General features: G+C 39.6%; 1 non-coding gene across 1 annotated transcript; it reads right to left on the bottom strand.

Annotated features, from left to right (window-relative positions):
• Positions 1-17,089: 17,089 nt before the first annotated feature.
• On the bottom strand, positions 17,090-17,196 carry LOC122894901. Its single transcript, XR_006381901.1, has one exon. It is a non-coding gene; the product is annotated as a U6 spliceosomal RNA (small nuclear RNA).
• Positions 17,197-22,072: the final 4,876 nt, after the last annotated feature.

The raw sequence follows: 22,072 nt of genomic DNA, 5'->3' as shown, positions 1-22,072 counted from the left end.
CTGTGGGTGATAGGGTTACAGTGGTTTTTTTTGTTTATATTTTCTAAGTTTTTCAGCTGCAAATCTTTGCAATAAGGTAAAGTTATCTTTAATGGAAATATAAGTATAGCAGATTTGGGGGATGTTTTTGCTAGCTGGAATTCTTGGTTGTAGAACAGAAATCTTCCCTGACCAGTGCAAGCAGAAAGCAATTTCATATAAGGCTATCACAGAACCTAAGAAGAATAAGGTCCTAGAAAAGAGCCGGAAACAGGGGAAGCTGGGCAGTGTTCTTTTGCAGTCCCCAGAGGACCCCCTTCCCCTCAGAAGTCATCTCTAAACTGTGCACTGCACCCCTCCATTGCTGCAAGTCATCTCTCAGGGGCTTCCATTTTTGTGTAACTCCTTCAAGGTTCAAAGCCCTTGGCAGGAACATTTGCAGATGTCCCAGCTGGAAAAAGATTATCTACCCTCTTTAGTTTCTACAATGGGATGTGTGACCCTGCCTCCTATCTATTTCAGGACTCTGCCCAAAGAGTATTCTGATGTGCTGGGACCAAAAGTAAAATCCACTGAAATGTTCTGATTGAACAATACTATGAAGGTTTCCTAATGCTCCAAATTACCCGTCTTAACCTCACTCTGGCTCTCTACTGCTTACCAGGAAAAGACTCCCTATGGTCTGAATGTTTGCAACTCTCCCCGCCCACCTCTCCACCCTTCTCCACACACTCCCCACCCCCACCCCAAATTCACATGTTGAACTCTTAACCCCCAAGGTGATGGTATTATGAGGAGGGGGCCTCCTAATAGAGATGACTAGGTCAAAAGGCTGGACCTTCAGGATGGAGATTTGTGGCTTTATTAAAGAGGACACACAGAGCTCCCTCGTTCTTCTGCCATGTGAGGATAGAGAAAACTATCCAGCTCAGAAGAGGGGAGCACCTGATCTCCGACTTTTAGCTCCAGAACTCTGAAAAATAAATGTTTTGTTTTGTTTTTAAACCACCCAATCTGGTATTTTGTCCTAGCAGCCCAATCACACAAGACCGCATCATCTACCTAGGATCAACCTAAAACAGAGCTAATATCTGAAATCCTTAATTTCCTTTCAAATGCTTCCCTCTCCAAATCCTAGGCCATACTAAACAATATGTTATTGTTCGTGTCAATGAAATACTTAACAAAACAGAACTGATCATAGCTTCAAGACTTCGAGAAGAAGGATCTCCAGTAGAGAGATCTGATTTTAAGTCACAAGCAATTAGTCCCGAGGAATACGCTAAAGAGGGGAGCAATCTATTATCAAATAATCTTAAATTTCATGAATAAAATCCAGATCTCTGGCTATCAAGCAATAAAAGATCTTGAGTAGTGATGTATTTATTACTGCTGATGGGTTTCCATCTGCCACTCTGAGCACACATTCAGGCTCAAGTGCAGGACGAAGCTGAAGTGGATGAGATTTGTTGTAAAAATTTATTGGGAGTAGGCAAGTGGTCACAGGCTAAGTAAGGGATCATAAAAGGATGCAGTCACTTTAAGGACAATTTTGGAGAAAAAATGCTGATGCTGAAAGAAATGTCAAAACCACAAACACATCAAAGAGGCCCATATTCCTGGGAACAGAGGAAGGTCGTAAAGGATCTGCTTATAGAAAACATATTAATCCTGGGGTACTGTCCTCTTGCCTCTTGCCTCTTGCCTCCCCCGCCATCACTTCAGGTCACTTAGCTCAGATTGCTTTTCAGCTAGAAAAAGCAAATGATAGCCTCGTGAGGACTCTGAACAACGTTACAGGGATTCGACTGTTTTCATGTTTGATTTTTATAACTACTAAAGCATAGCTTAACTGTTACATGAATAGAAGTTCCCTAAGAATGGCAATCCCTTCTCTCCAGAGATGCAGTGCTAAATATTCTGTTCATTCACACACAACAGGCAGGCTTTCCATGACCAACTGTTTTTTTTGTTTGTTTGTTTTGTTATTTATTTATATTTTTATTTATTTATTTTAGAGAGAAAAAGAGAGCACGAGCAGGGAGGGGGGCAGAGGGAGACACAGACTCCCTGCTGAGGAGGGAGCTCCACATGGGGCTCAATCCCAGGACCCCAGGATCATGACCTGAGCTGAAGGCAGATGCTTAACTGACTGAGCCACCCAGGCACCCCTGTTTTAGTTATTTAAATTAACTTTTACTCAAAGGATTTAATGCAAATCGTAGCAGACTACTAATTATTGAACAAAATCTATTTCCTCTTCTTCCTGGACACAAAGCTGGACTGTGCTTTTCATCTGCCCTTGTAGTTAGATCTGGCCATATGACTGAGTTTGAGGTTCCTAGAAGTGACCTTTGCCCCTCTGAGGCCTTAAATCTTCAATGCATTGGCCCACTGAGCTGAGGGCCACAGAGGATCTTAGAAGCCATGTGCTGCTCTGGGAAGGTGGAACCTGTCTCAGCATGGGTCTCTAAGGAGAACCTGGCTACCAGGCTATTCACTTGCTAATCTAGAGATAAAACTGTGACCGAGATGGAAACTTCCCTGGCGCTGCCCCATTACCTTTTTGATCTATTTATTGCCTCAGCCTATGACAACTCATACACCAATAAAGTTGGTTTTCAGTCTTAGTTTTCTATCCATTTAGGATTTTGTAGATAGGTGAATTATAAATTCATAATATTTATTATTCTATTTGCGGTATATCCTTGAATTATAGGTTCTCAGAAGCATCATAAACATAAAGGAAAAATGTTTAAGTAACAAGGACTTAATGAAGAAAAGATACTTTTCAGAGAATCTATATAAATGACATGCAAATATTTCTCTTTCCCCCACATTTAGGGCTTGGTTCATAGTAAGTGTAAAATAAACATCTATCATCTCATCAATAAAGGAGCCTCCCTCCCGAGCTCCAGACTGACATTTCCATTGCCCATGGGACAGTTCCAAACAGCTTTCCTCAGAAACATCCACACAACATTCTTCCCTGTCAGCCTCTGCCTGTTCTGCCTCCACAAAATACCGTTGTGCTCCTCACTCTGCCGTTTTTATCAGTGGCACCCTTGGAATTATCCTCTGTTGACTCACATAGCCAAACAGTTGCCTCGTCTTCTAAGTTTTATTTCCCAAATATTGCTGCTCCTTTCAGCCCTTTCTCTGCTCTAAGAGTGCTCCAATCTCCCTCATATCCACATTGACCCAAACTGACAGTAGTTCTCAGGCTTCTGGTTTTTTCACTGATAACATTTCAAAAAAAAATTTAAGGACAACAGAGGATCACCAGTTTTTACTTTTGCCAGATAATCAATAATCTATCTATCTATCTATCTATCTATCTACAGATATCACATTTTCTTTATCCATTCACTGTTGATGGCCACTTAAGTTGTTTCCATGCCTTGGCTAATGTAAATAAGGATGCAATGAACATGGGTACTTGTCATTTATTTATTTACTTATAGACTATTTTTAAAAAATGGTAATGTAGGGGCGCCTGAGTGGCTCAGGTCATAATCTCAGGGTCGGGCTCCCCACCCAGGGAGTCTGCTTCTCCTCCTCCCTCTGGCCCTCTCCCTGCTCATGCTGGCTCACTCTCCCTCTCAAATAAATAAATAAAATCCTTTTAAAAATGGTAATGTAAAGAGGACTCATATTCAGAATATAGGGGTGTCATTTACATTACATATATTTAATTTTATGCAAATTCACTACGGTTTCCAAGACTTTCTACTCAAGTAGTTGGAAACTCTTCTGTGAACCAGCACTTGCCTAGAAGTCCTGATATCCTCTTGTGGACAGATGAATGTTTCCGAGCTCCAGTCATAGTGCTCCTATGACCAGTAACAGCCTCCCAGTTCCTGGTGGCCTACACCTCCCAGCCTGGGAGGTAAACTCCCAGCAAGCACACACCATACTACCTTCCCATTGCTATCTCTAATTTTCAGAAATTTGGACCTTCTGCTCTTCCTTTCTTTCCTATCTTTGACAATATGTTTCACCCAGCTTACATGTTCTTTTTTTCCCCAACAGCCAAAATTCTACCCAAAATTTAAGACCAGATTTGATGCCAGTGCTTTCATGAAACATTTTATGATCCACCCAAACAAACAAGATCTTTTCTCTCCTTGAACTTCCATAACACTATACAGGGCAACAGGGACCAATGTTTCCAGGTGCTGTTTTTTTACCCCTCCCACAATAAATCCTTGAAGATAAGAATAATGTTTAATATGTTTTTGTTGCCACTGCCTTATTTGAACATTGAATATTCAATATACATTTAATGACTAATTAAATGTTTGAACATAGTGGGCACCCTATTTTTAAAAAGCCCCTTTGACACATTTAAATAACTTTAATTTTCAGTGTCAAGTAAATAGCAATAGGGTATAGGGGAAAAAGGGATTGCTAAGTATCTTCTTTGTTCTTTCCAACATGGGAGAAACAAAAATAAATCCTTGTTTCTATGACCATAACACAGAAGCTTTCCTACTATAAAAATTTTATTTTAGACTTCTACCCCGGAATTGTCTTGTCTTTTATTTTAGGTTCCTACCCAGGATTGAATTGTCTTACAGGCAATTTGTAAGAAAGATGGGAATTACAGAGCTCACTAACTCTAATTTCGTGTCTATGCCAGTTTTAGAGAGGGTACACAACTTTCGTTCCTTTGGGTTTTGCATTCATCAAAAAGGAAGAAGGAACGAGATGATAAAGCTCTAAGGCCTGAACGCATAAAAATCCTAGAAGAAAACACAGGGCATAAACTCTTTGACATTGGTCTTGGCGATGATTTTTTGGATTTGACACCAAAAGCAAAGCCAACGATAGCAAAAATAAACAAGTGGGACTACATCAAACTAAAAAGCTTCTGTGTAGCAGAGGAAACCATCATCAAAATGAAAGGTGCCTACAAAATAGGAGAAAATATTTGTAAATCATATATCTAAGAAGGGGATAATATCCAAAATATATAAAGAACACATTCAACTCAATATCAACCCAAGGAAAAAATGGGCAGAGTGGGATGCCTTGCTGGCTTAGTTGGTGGAACATGTGACTCTTGATCTCAGGGTTGGAGGTTCAAGCCCCATGTTGGGTGCAGAAATTGCTTAAAAATAAAATCTTTAAAACAAAAACAAACAAAATAGGGGAACTGAATAGACCTTTTCCAAAGAGGACATACAAAAGGCCAATGGGTACATGAAATGATACTCAACATCACTAATTGTTATGGAAATACAAATCAAAACAACAAGAAAATATCACCCCACACCTATTAGAATGGCCACCTCATAAAGACAAGAGATAACAAGTGTTGGTGAGGATCTGGAGGAAAGGGAACCCTTGCACTGTTGGAAATATAAATTGCTGTAGCCACTATGAAAAACAATACGGAGTTTCCTCAGAAAGTTTAAAAAGGAGCCTTTCCACTTCTGGAGTATGTCTGAATGAAATGGAATCACTACCTAGAAAAGATACCTGTACACCCATGTTCATTGCAGCATTATTTATGAGAGCCAAGGCATGGAAATAACCTAAGTATATGTCAGTGGATAAATGGATAGAGAAAAATGTGAGATCGAGCTATCCGTTCATCTATCTCTGACTCAGTCATTAAAAAGGTAGGAAATTCTGCCATTTGCAACAACATGGACAGAACTTGAGGATACGCTAACTTGTGCTAAATGAAATAAGTCAGACAGAAAAAGAAGTACAGTATGATCTCGCTCATACGTGGAATCTTAAAAAATCAAACTCATAGGTACCAAGGTTGTCAGAGGTTGGGGGGTAGGGTCTGGACAAAATGTGTGAAGGTCATATGGTACAAACTTCCAGTTATAAGATAAATAAATTCTGGGGATTTAATATACACCATGGTGACTATAGTTACTACTGTACTCTATATTTAAAAGTTGCTAAAAGAGTCAATCTTGAAATTTCTCATCACACACACACACACACACAAATTATAACTATCTGTGGTGACAGATGCTAACTAAACTTACTGTGGTAGTCATGTGGCAATATGTACATATATCAAGTCATCATGTTACTAAAACTAATACAATGTTATATGTTAATTATATCTCAATACAACTGGAAAAATTTTTAGGTTTTTTTATTTTTATTTTTTAGATTACAAAAAAGATTTATTTATTTATTTGAGAGAGAGAGAGAGAGAACATGTGTGCATAAGTGTAAGCTGGGAGGGCAGGACAGAGGGAGGGAATCTTCAAGCTGACTCCCTGATGAAACCCCCCTTATTTGAGCACCCCTATTTTTTTTAGATTTTTAAAAGAAGGAACGAGAGTTGCCTGGGTGGCGTAGTCAGCTAAGTGTGAGACTCGTGATTTCGGCTCAGGTCATGATCTCAGGGACACGGGATCAAGTCCCAATTCCCATGTTCAGTGGGGTGTCTGCTTGAGATCTCTCTCTCCCTCTCCTTCTGACCTCCCCCAGCTCATGTTCTCTCTCTCTGTCTCTAAAATAAATAAATAAATCTTTTTTTTTAAGATTTTATTTATTTGACAGAGAGAGAGCACACATAGGCAGAGAGGCAGGCAGAGAGAGGAAAGGAAGCAGGCTCCCCACATCAGGCTCTCTGCTCAGCGGGGAGCCTGCTTCCTCCTCTCTTTGCCTGCTTCTCTGCCTATGTGTGCTCTCTCTCTGTCAAATAAATAAATAAAATATTTTTAAAAAAATAAAATAAAAAGAAATTTAAAAAAAAGAGAAGGAATGAGATGACAAAACTCATCTTTTTCACTCTCCTTTAATGACTGAAGGATGTCTGAGCACTTGTACTTCCATGTTTTATCTTTGGCTAAAGAAATATAACTTTTGCCTCTAATGGTCTATAAAAATCAATATGTAAATGTTTTAGGTTTCTCCAATTATATGACTAGGAAATTTAGCAAAGATTGAAATGAATATATTTTATTAAGCTCGTCACTGTTTTATGGAAGGTGTGAAAAGAAAGGACGGAGCCCTATAAAAATATAGGGCTTTCCATTTAGGATTTGAATTTGACCAAGAATATTTGGTAAGCGGCTCTTTAAATTTACCCTTGCTACAGCTAGAGATGAGAAAAACATAATGGTTCTTTAAATTAATTCCTTTTAAAAGATGAAACTCTTGACCTCCAGTTATAGTTAAGATTGAGTGCCTGACATTGGACCTACCTTCCTACTGTAAACAACAATAAAACTAGACAAATACAGGCATTTCAACACACAACAATTGCAGTCATTGAACAGAAACCAAGGCAGGCTTATTACCCTTCAGAAAAGGGAAGCATTCATCACAGGGCTATGGCGCCCAAGAAGAGGGCAGCAATGTCTCTGGGTAGAGGAAACAGAGCTCAGAGAAGGCACCTGCTAACACAGCTGGGTTTGGAGGGCAAGGTGCCTTAAGAGAAGGCAGCTACAGAGAAGGAACCTGTAAAATTGCATGAAAAATTCCCTTGGGTACTTGGCCCACTGTTAAGATGTGTGTGAGTAGGGCAAGACTCCAGGAGATCCCACAGGGAAGCTTCTGGGAGGCTGAGAGCTGAATAGATTTCAGAGGTAGCACAGTCATGAAAGACATGAGAGGTTAGGCCCAGCCTAATAGACAATGTATAAACATTCACAGATCTGGAGGCATGAACGGAGACCCCAGAAAGGTCACATCCTGGGATTGAGGACCATGGAATGCCGACATTAACAGGAGTTTAGAAGAAGCAGATTCCAGTCCATGTGGATGACTTTGAAGGGTTCAAGACTGGAGTGGAGGAAGTAACTGCAGAGGTGGTGAAAACAGCAGGGAACTGGAATTAGAAATGGAGCCTGAAGATGGGACTGCACTGCTACAGTCTCATGATAAAACCTGAACAGATGAGGAGTGGCTTCCTATGGATGAGCAAAGAAGGTGACTGACTCCACTTTTGAAGGACTGTTGCAGCATTGCATGCAACAGAGAAATAGTACATGCAAGGAAGAGTCCATCCATGCAGCAAACTTCATTGTTGTCTTATTCTAAGATACTGCCACAGCCACCCCAAGCTTCAGCAATCACCACCCAGATCTGTCAGCAGCCATCAGCAGCAGACAAGACCCTCCACCAGCAAAAAGATGATGACTCACTAAAAGCTCAGATGATGGTTAGCATTTTTTAGCAATAAAAATTTTTTTTACTTAATTAGGTACGTACACTGGGGGTGCCTGAGTGACTCAGTTGTTAAGTATCTGCCTTTGGCTCAGGTCATGATCCCAGAGTCCTGGGATCAAGCCCCGCATCGGGCTCCCTACTCCATGGGAAGCCTGCTTCTCCCTCTCCCACTCTCCCTGCTTGTGTTCCCTCTCTCGCTGTGTCTCTCTCTCTGTGTCAAATAAATAAATAAAATCTTTAAAAAAAAAGTACGTACACTGTTTTTTAGACATAATGTTGTTGCACATTTCACAGACTATTGTGTAAGTGTAACTTTTCTATGCACTGGGAAACCAAAAACTTCATTTGATTATTGTTTTATTCATTTTATTGTTGTGGTCTAGAATGAAACCCATAGTATCTGTGGTATTCCTGTATACTGCAAATGATAAACATTGTGAAAAAATTTAGGAAAGACCTAAATAAGTGGAAATATACAATGTTCATTTCATAAAAACCCAATATTAAGATGGTGACTTTCCCCAGTTTGACCTATAGATTTAATATCAGACTAATCAAATTCCCAGGCAGCATTTTTTATAGCTAATCAAGCTGATTATAAAATTTGTATGGAAACCCAAGGATCTAGCAGAAACCATCTCGAAAAGACGAACAAAAAGTGGAAAACTTTTGGGATGCCTGGGTGGTTTGGTTTGTTAGGCATTTGCCTTCAGTTCAGGTCATGATTCCAGGGTCTTGGGATCAAGCTCTATGTTGGGTTCTCTGCTCAGTGGGAACTTGCTTCTCCATCTCCCTCTACATGCCGCTCCACCTGCTTGTGTGCTCTCATGCGCTCTCTCTCTCTCTGTCAAATAATTAAATAAACTCTTTAAAAAAAAAGAAGTGGAGGACTTACACTGCCTGATTACAATGGTACAATAATCAAGTATGATGGGGTCCTGGTGTATTAGTAGACTACAGATAGAAGTAATAGTACAGAGAATACAGAAATAAATCCACATGTATACAATAATTGATTTTTGACAAGAGATCCAAGGTCATTCATCAGAAAATGAAAATCTTTTAACAAAAGGTATTGGCATAACTGGATAGCTGCATAGAAAAAAATAACCTTGGCCTTGGTCTCACAGCATAAACAAAAATTAATTTGAGATGGATCAGAGACCTCACCATGAAGTCTGAACTTTAAAGCCTTTTAAAAGAAAACACAGATGATCTTCGTGAATTTGGAGTAGGCAGATATTTCAGATGGAACACAAAAACACTAGCCATAAACTTAAAACTCATAAGTTGGTCTTCATAAAAAGTAAAAATTTCACCATTAAGATAATAAAAAGGTAAACAACAAAATGGTTAAATACATTCTCAACATATACATTTAAAAAGGACTTGAATCCAGAATGTATGAAGAATTTTTACAAATCAGTAAGGCAGAGGGAAAAAAAAAACCTCAACTAGACACTTGAGAAAAGATGTACAAATGGCCAATAAGTACATAAAAGAAGAACTACATCATTATTCATCGAAAATACACACTCTAAAAACATAATGAGACACTATGTCACACCCTTTAGAATAACTAAAATTTAAAGGAATGACATTAGGTCCATACACCTTCCTCCTTCCCTTTGCTTCCCAAATGATTCAGTCCTAAAGCCATTATGTGGAGTAGAGCCAAATAGGTGCCACATGATGGAGACCTGGAGGAAGGGGCAGCCACAATGGATTAGAACAGTGTATCAGAACTCTAACAGAATGAGGGGAGCAAGCATGTTTAGGGACAGTCCAATATGGCATATTGGTAAGGTGAGCAAGGTAAGACAGGTGCTTTCACAGAGGGAAGCCCCGTGTTAGATATCATAACAGAATAGAGCAGAGAGTCCAATGGGAGATTGCCCAACATGGGGAGCTAGAGCCTGAGCTGAGTGAGAAGGTGTCCCGGTGAGAGTGACCCAGAGAGTCAGAGCTCGAGTGGTCTAAGGAAGTCATCTGCTTGAACAGGAGGCCCAAAGCAGGATCTCAGAACCAGAGCAAGGAGAGGAGGGTGTCCTGGTAGAAGAGTAATCTGGAGTGGAGTATCAGAGAGTAAGTATAGTGAGGAGGGTGACCAGATTGGGGAGGAGATAGCAGTGGACAAGGGAGATTGGATACATTCAGTGTACTGATCAAATAAATATAATAATGATAACACACGTCAGAGAAAAGAGTTACAAATATGGAAAGTGGGAAAACTAATGTGAACCATATGAGTTGGGCTGGAATTGGAAGTATGGGTTATAGACTTACGGTTTTCAATAAATGTAAAGAGGTATAGAAATGAGCATAAATAGGGATGCCTGGGTGGCTCAGTTGGTTAAGAGTCTGACTCTAGATTTTGGCTCAAGTCATGATCTCAGGATTGTGAAGCCTGCTTAAGATTCTCTCTCTCTCCTCTTCCTCTGACTCTCCCCCCCCCCAATCTGTGTGTATGCGCACTTTCTCTCAAAAAAAGAGGAAAGAAATAAACATAGATATAACTGTGTGCATTTGGGGTGTGTGTGCATGCTCACACATGTGCACGTGTGTGTGTGTGTGTGTGTGTTTGTGTCAATCCATCCACATATTCCCTAGTTTTCTCCTGAGATAGGCACTAGGAGCAGTGTTATGCTAATAACAATGACCACACCTAGGGCCTAAATATTGGTTTCTAAATACCATCCTCCACTAAGAGAAATGAAGTCTCCTTGGAGAATGGCTCCTTCTCAGTTCAAGGCAACAGTGAATGTTCTTGTGCCAGAAAGCAGAGAATTCTTCCAAGAATTACAGGGACATTTCAAAAGGACAGAGAATCCAGCTTATAGGGGCGAATATGGTACAATTTAAGTATCAAAATAAATGATAGTAATAGATTATTGTCCACTGAAGACTATAGGAAACCACAAGTCCATGCAGATATAAATTAATGAGTGAACAAACTAAAAGTCTGGGAAGCAATTAAATAGTTACCTAATATCAGAGTACTTCCCTACAAAAATATGAATTACAAAGAGAAAAGAGTAACTTTATATTGGAAAAACCATGCAGATATCACTTTATTCAAATCGATCGAAATGAATATGATCAGGGGACAAATTAAAGTCACATACCTGCTATGATAATCTTGCCAAAGATGTGTCACATGGATACAATTATGAAGAAACATCAATTGGCCCCAAATTTTGAGGCTATTCTACAATATAATTGGCTTGGAAACTTTTAAAAAGGCAACATGTTGGGGCACCTGGCTGGCTTAGCCTGTTAAGCTTCCAGCTCTTGGTTTTGACTTGGGTCATGATCTTAGGGTCATGAGATCAAGCCCCACATGGGGCTCTGCACTCAGCATGGAGCTTGCTTACGATTCTCTCTGTCCTTCTCCCTCTGTCCCTTCCTGCTTACACTTTCTCTCTCAAGAAAGATTAATTAATTAATTAGATTTTAAAAATTAAAATAAAAAGGGAAACCTGAGGAAAGTTCCAGTTTGATGGAGACTAAAGAAACTTGACAATTAAATGCAACATAAACTCCTTGAACAGGATGCTCTTACTAGAAAGAACATTATTAGAACAAATTGTTAAATTGAATAGTGAATAGTGTCTGAGGATTAAGTATTTGTTGCGTACCAAGATTAACTTCCTAATTTTGATCATTATGTGGAAGGTCCTTGATTGTATAAAATATACACTCCAGAATTAGAGGGGGACGGAGCATCAGGTTGGCAACTTATTCTAAAATGGTGAAGGAAAATGTTCTTTGTATTTACTTGCAACTTGTGTGACTGTGCTATAATTTTAACAAAATATATTAAAAATACAATTGCACACAAAAGATAATATAAAATTTTGGTGAGAATGGGAAGCAGCTATTCCACACTACCAGTGGATGGTTAAATGGTACAACCACTTTAAAAAACCATATGTCCCTTTCTCATAAAATTAAAGTTACACCTAACCTATACCCCAGTAATTCCACTCTGGAAATGCTGACAGAAACTCTTATACTAGAATGTTCTTAGCAGATTTATTTGACATAGTCTCAAACTGGAAAGAACTCTTATGTCCATCAGTAAGTTTTAATGGGTAAATAAACTGTGATTCATTCATGCATTGGAAAACTATTCAGCAATAAACAGAAGTGCTAATACACAAAATAACATTGATGACTCTCAAAAGAATTATGTTGAGTGAAAGAAGCCAGACATAAATGAGTTTATACTTATGATTCCATTTATATAAAGTGTAAGAACAGTCAAAACAAGACCAAAGAGATTGAAATTGGAACAGTTGTTGCTTTGGGAATAGTTTGAAATGGGGTTTGAATGGGAAGGGGCAAGAGAGAACTTTTGGGGAGCAGAAATGTTTTGTAGCTAGATTGGCTGATGGTTATATGGGCATATATATTTGTCAAAACTCATCAAACTGTACATTTAAAATCTATGCATATTACTTTTGTACACTATACCTCAATTAAAAAATCTAAATTTTATGGGTGCCTGGGTGGCTCAGTTGGTTAAGTGGGGGACTCTTGATTCCAGCTCAAGTCATGATCTCAGGGTCCTGGGATCCAGCCCAGTGTGGGGCTCCAAGCTTAGCTCTCAATGAGGAGTCTGCTTGAGATTTTCTCCCTCTCTCTCTGCCCCTCTCTGCCATGTTTGGACATGTAAGCACATACATGCTCTCTCTCTCTCAAATGATAAATAAATCTTTGAAAAATAAATAAAATAAAAAAGCTACATTTTAAAAAATTCACTAAATCAGCAGTGGTTACCTTTATGGGGTGGGATGCTTTCATTTTCCACATTATGTATTTCTGAGGTGTTTGAACTTTCTTCAACATGAATGTCTTAATTCTTTAAAAGAATTTAGAATCTAAAAATATGATTACATAAAGGTAGGATTTGTCCCAAGGGTGCTCAAGCAACTAGTTTCTTCAGGGAAATATTAACTTAGATCTGCTTTTCTTAATATATGCTCCCCCCCAAAAAAAAAGTTCAGGCAAGTCAAAGAGGTAATGTATAAAATCAAGCCATAATTTTAAATCAAGCCATAAATAACAGAAAATAGAGGGTAGTATTGACCTTATTTCCAAATGACAAATAAACTATTTAATACTGAAATCAATGTTAGGAATTCTAAAGGAACAGATTTTTGCTACATTAAAACTATTAAGATATATAATATAATGATATGCAAACAAAACTAAATGCAACAGGAAGATGGGAGAATTTATAAAAACATGGTTCTTGACAGATTTATAGGCAAAGCATGTGAATTCTAGAAAAGAAGAAAGAATAGAAGAAAAGAATGAGAGAGAGAAAGAGGAAAAAAAGGAATGAAAAAAGGGAGAGAAAAGAAGGGAGAAGAAGGGAGGGAAGAAGAGAAAGGAGGGAGAGGGAGAAGAAGAGAGGGGAAAGGGAGACAGAGAGGGAGGAGGAGGGGACAGACGGAAGCTAGGAAAGGAAGGAAGAGAGAGAACAGTCTTGGCTAATCAACAAATGAATAAAAATTAAATCTGAAATTTTACCTAGCAAATTAGCAAACATTACTGTTACATTCTAGTATTTGATGGCAGCCCATAGGCTGTCCCGACAGGCAAGACAAATTCTTGGTCACTACTTGTAGGAGTCTAAATTGCTACATTTCTGAAAACCAATCTAGCATCATAATCTTTAATATGTTTATATTCTTTGAACCAGAAATAATTACTTTTTGGAATCTGTCTAAAGAAAGTAATCATAAGAGTCGCTCTTTTCCGGATTATTCATAATTGCCAAAACAATTTTAAACAATAGCCTAAATGGCAACATTATGGGACTAGTTCATTAAATCGTAGGCTATCTGTTTGATGGATTATTATTCTACCATTAAATGGAGATTACAATGAGTTTTTAACGACACTTTTTTAATGTCTTTTTTTTTTTTCTGTTGTTGTTTAATGCTCATGAAAATTAAGACTACCAAGGCTGTTTTGTCTCCGAAACAGAAATTTCCCATAGGTGCAAAAACAGTCTCTAGACATATCACATTTCCCGCCCCCCCCCATTGTATTTTAAATACATTAAATGGTAAATGGTACCTCTGCCCCACATACACATGTATTATTCAGGGTTTGCTCAGGAAACCACAAGCCACTCTACGTCTTCGGGGTCTGGGGTCTAACACAGCAGAAGGGGCTTACACGGTTGCTGGACGAGCAGGCAGGGAGCGGAGCTGGGGCAGCCGCTGCGAAGGCACAGGTGGACGCCGGCGGTCTCAGCCTGAAGCGGGGGCTCCGGAGAACCTATCCGGCATCCTGGGCGACTCAGATCCGCTCGGCATCCGGCTGTCACCACCTCTGGAGAATAACAGAGTCGCTTTCGCGGCTACCTTCCAAATTTCCCCCGAATTCCTTTCTTGTGAACTCCAACCTCCATGTGGGGGCATTCTGGGAAATGTAGTTCGCGGCTGCTCTGCATTGCGGAAAAGGGGTGGACGGAAAGCTGAGGGCATTCCAGCAGGACTGGCCAAGTCCGAGACTCATTCTCCTGCTTAGCTGTCCGGGTCCGGCAAGTAGTCAGGAGGCCACAGGTGTTAGGGTGGAATGGAAGAATATTCTGGATTAGAGATACCAGAGGAGGTAGTATATATTTTATTATTAAAATAGCTCATTTTTGCCCTCATGTGAGACATGTCCAGCTTATTTGATTACAAATTTGCAAAGTAAAACCAAGCACAGAACTGTATGATTTAAGCCAATGTATAGGTCGTTATTTTAGGAAAATTATACAATTACTTTAATACAGCTACTCAAAAAAACTATTGGAAACCCTCATACACTGTTACTAATGTAAAATACTGCAGCCCCTGGGGAAAACAGTCTGACAGTTCCTCAAAAAGTTAAGCATGTTACTAAAAAAAAAAAAAACCCCATTTTTAAAATTTTTCTTTTATTAAAGGGGACCTGGCTGGTTCAGTCAGTAGAGCACATGACTCTTGATCTCAGAGTTATAGGTTCAAGTCCCTCTTTGGGTATAGCAATTACTTAAAAATAAAAATTAAAACCTTTAAAAAAAGTTAAGCATTGAGAGACTATATAACCCAGCAAATCCCTTCCTGGGTATATATCCGAGAAAAATATGCTCACACAAAAACTTGTACATTAATGTTCATGGCAGCATTATTCTTACAAGCCCAAAATGGGAACAATCCAAACATCCACCAAATAACCAATGAATAAACAAATACAACATATCTGTACGATGGAATATTATTTGGCCATGAAAAGAAATGAAATATTCATGCATATTACAACATGAATGAACTTTGAAAATATTATGCTAAGTGACAGACACAAAGGCCACATACTTTATGATTCCATTCATATAAAATGTCCAGAAAACACACACATATAGAGATAGAAAGTAGATTTGGGGCCCAAATCACTGGGAAGTGATTGCTGGCAGTAATTGCTAGTAATTCCTAACACCAGGTTTCTCGTGGGAGTGATAAGAATGTTCCAGAATTAGGGCGCCTGGGTGGCTCAGTCACTAGGCATCTGTCTTCAGCTTGGATCATGATCCCAGGGTCCTAAGATGGAGTCCCATGTCGGCCTCCCCGCTCTGCTGGAAGCCTGCTTTTCTCTCTACCACTCCCCCTGCTTGTGTTCCCTCTCTCACTGTGTCTTTTGCTGTCAAATATATAAATAAAATCTATTAAAAAAAAAAAAGAATGTTCCAGAATTAGAAGTGGTGATGTCTGTATGACTCTGAACACACTAAAAAAAAAAAATCATTGAATTTTAAAAACTTGTGGTAAAATATATATAACATAAAATTTATCATTTTAAGAATATTTGAGAGTGTGGTTCAGTGGTGTTAAGTACAATTTACATTGTTGACCAACCATCACTACCACCCGTTTTTCAGAACTCTTTTCATTTTGCAAAACCAAAACTCCATGTCCCATTAAATAATAACTCTCCATTTCCTCCTCTCACAGTTCTGAATTTGACTTCTCTAGGCTCCTCATGGAAATGGACTTATACTGTTTGTATCTTTTTGTGACTCTTTTATTTCACTGAGCATAATATCTTCAAGTTTCATCTATGCTGGAGCATGTGCAAAAGTTCCTTCCTTTTCCAGGAAGATAACAGTATATAGATACTCTCTCCATATATATTATAGTATATGTATTTTTTTAAAGATTTTTTATTTATTTATTTGACAGAGAGAAATCACAAGTAGGCAGAGAGGCAGGCAGAGAGAGAGAGAGGGAAGCAGGCTCCCCGCTGAGCAGAGAGCCAGATGCGGGACTCGATCCCAGGACCCTGAGATCATGACCCGAGCCGAAGGCAGAGGCTTAACCCACTGAGCCACCCAGGTGCCCCTATAGTATATGTATTTATCTTACATGTTTGTCCATTCACTTATTGACAAACGCTTAGGTTTCTTCTTAGGCTATTGCTAATTATGCTGCTCTGAACATGGGTGTTCAAATACCTTTTTTGAGACCCTGCTTTCTGTGCTTTGGGGTATATAACCTAAGAATGGAATTGCTGGTCATATGGAAATTTTATTTAGAGTCTTTGAGGAACTGCCATGCTGTTTTCCATAGCGGCTATCCCATTTTACATTCCCATCGGCATTGCACAGGATTCTAGTTTTTCCACATCCTTACCTACATTTGTTATTCTCTGTTTAAATTATTTGTCTTTTCTTTTTTTTTTAAGATTTTATTTATTTACTTGACAGAGAGATTGAGCACAAACAGAGGAAATGGCAGGCAGAGGGAGAGGAAGAAGCAGGCTCCCGTTGAGCACAGAGCCCGATGTGGGACTCGATTCCAGGACCCTGGGACCATGACCTGAACCGAAGGCAGAGACCTAACCCTCTGAGCCACCCAGGGGCCCCTAAATTATTTTTCTTATGATAGCCATCTTAATGGTTGTGAAATGGTATATCCTTATGGATTTTTTTTTATACTTCACAAATTTGTATGTCATCCTGGTCCAGAGATCATACTAACCTTCTCTGTATTGTTCCAATTTCAGTATATAGGCTGCTGAAGAGAGCACTCATTGTTCTTGCTTGCTTCCTTGATTTTTTTTTTTTTTTGGTAAGATTTTACTTATTTATTTGAGAGAGAGTGAAAGCAATCACAGAGGCTGAGGGTGAAGCAGACTCGCCACTGAGCTGGGAGCCCGATGGGGGGATCGATCCCAGGACCCTGAGATCATCACCTGAGCTAAAGGGAGAAGCTTAACCGACTGAGCCACCCAGGCATCCCCTCATTGTGGTTTCGATTTGCATTTTGAATTATTTACTTTTAAGGGTGAATTTTATGGTATGTGAATTATACCCTAATTTAAAAGACTGTTCATTGAGAGACCCTTGTGCACTGAGCATACCTAAGGTCTAGATCTTGGCTTCTAAATAGCCTTCTTCACTAAAAGAAACCCAGTTTGGAGTGGAGAAAGTACAAGGTGAGCCTGGAACATTTCATTGTACCAGAAAGCAAGGCAGTGCTCACATAATGATGGGGTATGTCTAAAGGACATTGGCCAAATTTGGGACAACTTGAGCATCAAAATGATGCTATACTTGATTGTAAATTATTGTATAAATAACAGTCCATGAACTCATGGTAATCAAAAGGAGAGAAAGAGAGAAAACAATGATTCTTTACAGCAGAGTGCCAGCTAATAGATGTAAAAGGAACTGGAGAATTTAGAAATCACCATTTTGCAACTTCTAATGAAATAATTGGTTCAAGCAAGAATTTGGTAATAGATGCTACGACCATTAAGCGAACAGTTATTACGAAACCGGTATCATCTACAAGATTACTTTTAATTGCAAATGGAAACATATACTTTTGCCATGGAAAAATCTGACAACGACTGCTTTTTAAAAATTAATTGGTTAATTAATTTGAGTAATCTCTGCACCCAATACAGGGCTCAAACTCACAGCTCCGAGATCAAGAGTTGCTCGCTCCACCAACTGAGCCAACCAGGTGCCCCTGGCAATTGCCACTTTAAACACGTGACCAGTTTAACATCATGAATTGCAGAAAAACTTGACATAGGTGCTTCCTAATATGATGCAATACTAAGTACATAATATCAACCATTATTCTTACTAAACGGTGTGGCCTGAATGTAATCAGGCTTCTCTAGACCCGATCTTTGTTTTCCAGGAATTCAGGGGAGTGTGGAGCAAGTAAAAGGACACCATGCAGAATATTCTACAAGGCACTCGACTGCAAATCTTCAAAAAGTCAAGGCCACAGAAAAAGAGAAACAAGCAACAGCAGCAAGGGACTGCTGAAGATTAAAAGACACTTAAGAGACCTAATTAAACAACAGCAATGAGAACAAAACATCACACCTGTTCAGTAAGGGTCTACTGCTGGCTGCATGTAGATTTTGTAAATTGGTGCTAAAATTATGCAGGCACATTATTTATTATGCTTTAGTGATAACCTAAAGTATTTATTATTAAAACTTGTTAACGAATGGAAATTTTTATTGCAAACTTCTTTTGTATCTCCTCCCCTGTGGGAAAAGAAATCATAATCACAGAAACGGCTGTCCTTGAAAGCATGTAATATACCATGTGCTTCAAGGTAGTTGTAGGACTTATCTCTAAATCACAGATTCAGCCTGGAAGAAAATAGAAATGTATGGAACAATTTTTCGTTTCACAGGGCATGCAAACCCCTCCCACCTGTTAATGTTATTAACTGTGGTATGGGCCACTCCGTAACATAGTATTTCTAGACAAAAGAAACTTTTAAAATAGCACTGCCTGGTAGAAATATAATGTGAGCCACAAATGTGAACACATATATAATTTTACTTTTTTAATAGTTATGTTAAAAAACAAAAAGAAATAGGTAAAATTAATTTTAGCAATATATTTTATTTAACACTATCAAATCATCATTTCAATAAGCCATCAATATAAATATTATTAAAAAGGCATTTTACATTCTTTCATTGTACTGTTTTTGAAATCTGGTATATAATTTACACTTGAATGGCTACATTTCATATACTTACTAGTGGCTTACATGCTGGACAGTGCAGGTTCAAGGTAATAAATACTGAAATACTGAATCTAAATAATATTAGTTTTAAGTGCTACAAATGAATGGTATCTAAATACATCATTTTCAAAAATGAACTTTCCTCGTATCTACATCTGATTTGCTTTTGCGCTAGAATTTTTTCCAGGGCTAAAAAAATAATACGCAGGAAAAAACTTGGCTTCCTTATCATGTGACCAATATTTTTGCATTTAGGGTAAAAGTGGAAATAACCATTGGGGTAAAAAGAACCTCCAATTTTACACATATTTATTTAAAATCATTAAACACTAAGTTAGCTTTTAGTGCAGTTTGCCATGAGCGTCTGAATGCAAGGGACATAAATGTTCCAAATTCGCCCTTTAGTCCAGCCTTAGCTTTTTTCCTTTTAGGTTCCGGCTACCCAGGCCTTAATGCACCAGCGTGTGGGCTGAGAGAGCTTTCTCCCAGTTTCCTCTGCCCTGGAAGTTGCTCCAGCCCCACCTCACAGGCTTGTAGGTGCATTTCCTCCCCTTCAGTGGGTTCCAGCCATCCTGGATGGAAGCTTTCTATTATCTGGCCTAACCCTGTCTTTCCACCTTGAATGCCATCCTCCTTCCCTCAGTGACGCAGGCTCGCCCCAGATGTTAACTTTGTATCCTGTCATTTCCCTCAGGGCAGACCTTGGCCCCACCCTCTGTATGGCTAGTTAAGTGCTAGGCGCCTTGCCCTGCCTCGTATAAACTTCACGTCTTTCAAGGAAGCTTTGCTTTCCTGACCATCAGCAAGCTACTCCCACCCCCTGTGCCCACACTGAGTCGCTGTCCACTGCCATTCGCTGTCTTGTGATTGTCCCCATGTATACCTTACCTTGCTTGTGAGCCCACAGGCCCAGATCACTGACTCCCGCAGACTGCTGCCTCGTTCTCCTCCCAGCACCCTGCATGGAATGGGCACTCAGGTGTAGAACTGCCTACCCAGGGATTCTCCACAGTGTACAGATGCCTACAAAGTCCAAAGGTATGCCTATTTCTTATACTTAAGAAAAGTTTGTGTGACACTCATGGCTACTGTTGGACAGAGCAAGGATCAGGCCGTGGAAGACACCTGCCTCTTGTGTTTTTCTTAGTTCTTCTCCCTGTTCTGTATCCAGGCCTGGTGCAATGTGACGTTGCAGCTTCTCCTGCCAGGTGGTAGACCCCGTTTCCCCAGCCGCGAACCTGGGCTGGCCAGGTGACTTGCCTTGGCTGTTAGGATGAGGCAGAAGAGACAAAGGGCCAGTGAGGATCCTAGGCCTCCGAAGCAACCATGATCAGTGTGGACCCAGTGGGAGGAGAGGGGAGTTGGGTGCTGGTCATCAAGGAGGATACCTAGGGCAAGGCCCTTCAACCCCCTGGGCTTCAGTTTCCTCCTCTACAAAATGAAGAGATCAAGCCAAGATAATGCTAAAGAGTCTTCTGGATCTTTATCATTTCACCCTCATGAAAACTAATTACACATATGTATTATGTAAAGCCATTCTCGCCCAACGGGACTACTGAGTTAAACTTTTGCCCTCCATTGCGAAAGCAAAGAGTATCCTGTACGTGGAGCAGAGAATGGAGAGGTGTTCACACAGGCTTAGCAATCCCTGAAGTCCTAAATGATCTTAAACCATCTTTGAAAATAGTCTCTAAAATTAGTCACTACTCTTTGCCAAGTACTTTCATGTACCATTGCCTCATCTCATCCTTGCAAACCTGAGAGAGGGACATCAGTTTCTTGTGACTTTGGGGGGAAACAAACCCATAGAGGTTAAACCCACTACCCGGGGATCATGACCTGAGCCAAAATCAAGAGTCAGATGCTAAACGGGCCATCCAGGTGTGCCCAAGCTAGTAAAACACTTTTAAATCTAGTAATTTTTTTTTTTTTTTTAATATACTGTCCTCCTCTTCTCTCAGTGTTCCTGCCTAGGGGCAAGTCCATAGTTAGGTCTTTCTGCTTAACATCCACGGTTCTCCCAGTCAGAGCCTGTCAGAGTCAAGGACTCCCGTTTCCCAGTACAGTATTCACATTTAGAACCTGGACATTATGTCGCGCTGAGATCAAATCTCTACTTACAAGGTACATAGATGGGAATGGAGGAAAAGTTGGTTTTTTTATAGTTTTAAACTCGCGGCCCTTTACTGGACCCCCGTGCTGATAGTGCCTTGTTAATTAATAGCCTTACAATTCTTCTAGGTGTCTAATAAATAATAAAATGTAAACAATGGCACGTTTTGTATTTTTAAAAGGTCATATTTGTTACATATGAACATTTAAAATATGTTCTAATTTTTGTAATTCTGGTTTGAAATTCCTCTATTTTATGATACAGACTTGATAAAAGGAAGAAATGGGCTATCTACTGAGAACAACAGTTTTCCCTCACATGTGAGCCCTTCAGGGCACAGAGAACCCTGATCTGATAGGATGGCTGGTTTCATGTTCTTTCCAGAGAGGAACAGAATATACCTAATTCCCTCTAGCACCTAAGTAGGCAATTACTCTAGAAGGATGGTAGTTCAAACACACCCCAGTCCTCCCCCCGCCAAAATCGCACAGGGAACCTATTGACTTCCCAACTCAAAGCAACATTTATCAAGAAGGAAAAACAGAAAACTAAAGGTAGATGTCTGCTTCTAGCTAGGACAGAGTAGGTGGTATCAGATTTATTCTCCTGCTAAGAACTACTATGAAAACTAGATTTTATTTTATTTTTTTAAAGATTGTATTTATTTGAGGGAGAGAGAGAGAGAGCATAAGTGGAAGGAGAGGGAGGAGGGGGGAGGGGAGAAGGGACAGAGGGAGATGGGGAAGAGGCAGAGAGAGGGAGAAGCAGATTCCCTGCTGAGCAGGGA

Source organism: Neovison vison, chromosome 13 (assembly GCF_020171115.1).
Source record: "Neovison vison isolate M4711 chromosome 13, ASM_NN_V1, whole genome shotgun sequence".
In the NCBI taxonomy this organism is placed as follows: Eukaryota; Metazoa; Chordata; class Mammalia; order Carnivora; family Mustelidae; genus Neogale; species Neogale vison.
This window is presented reverse-complemented; position numbering and strand designations above follow the sequence as displayed.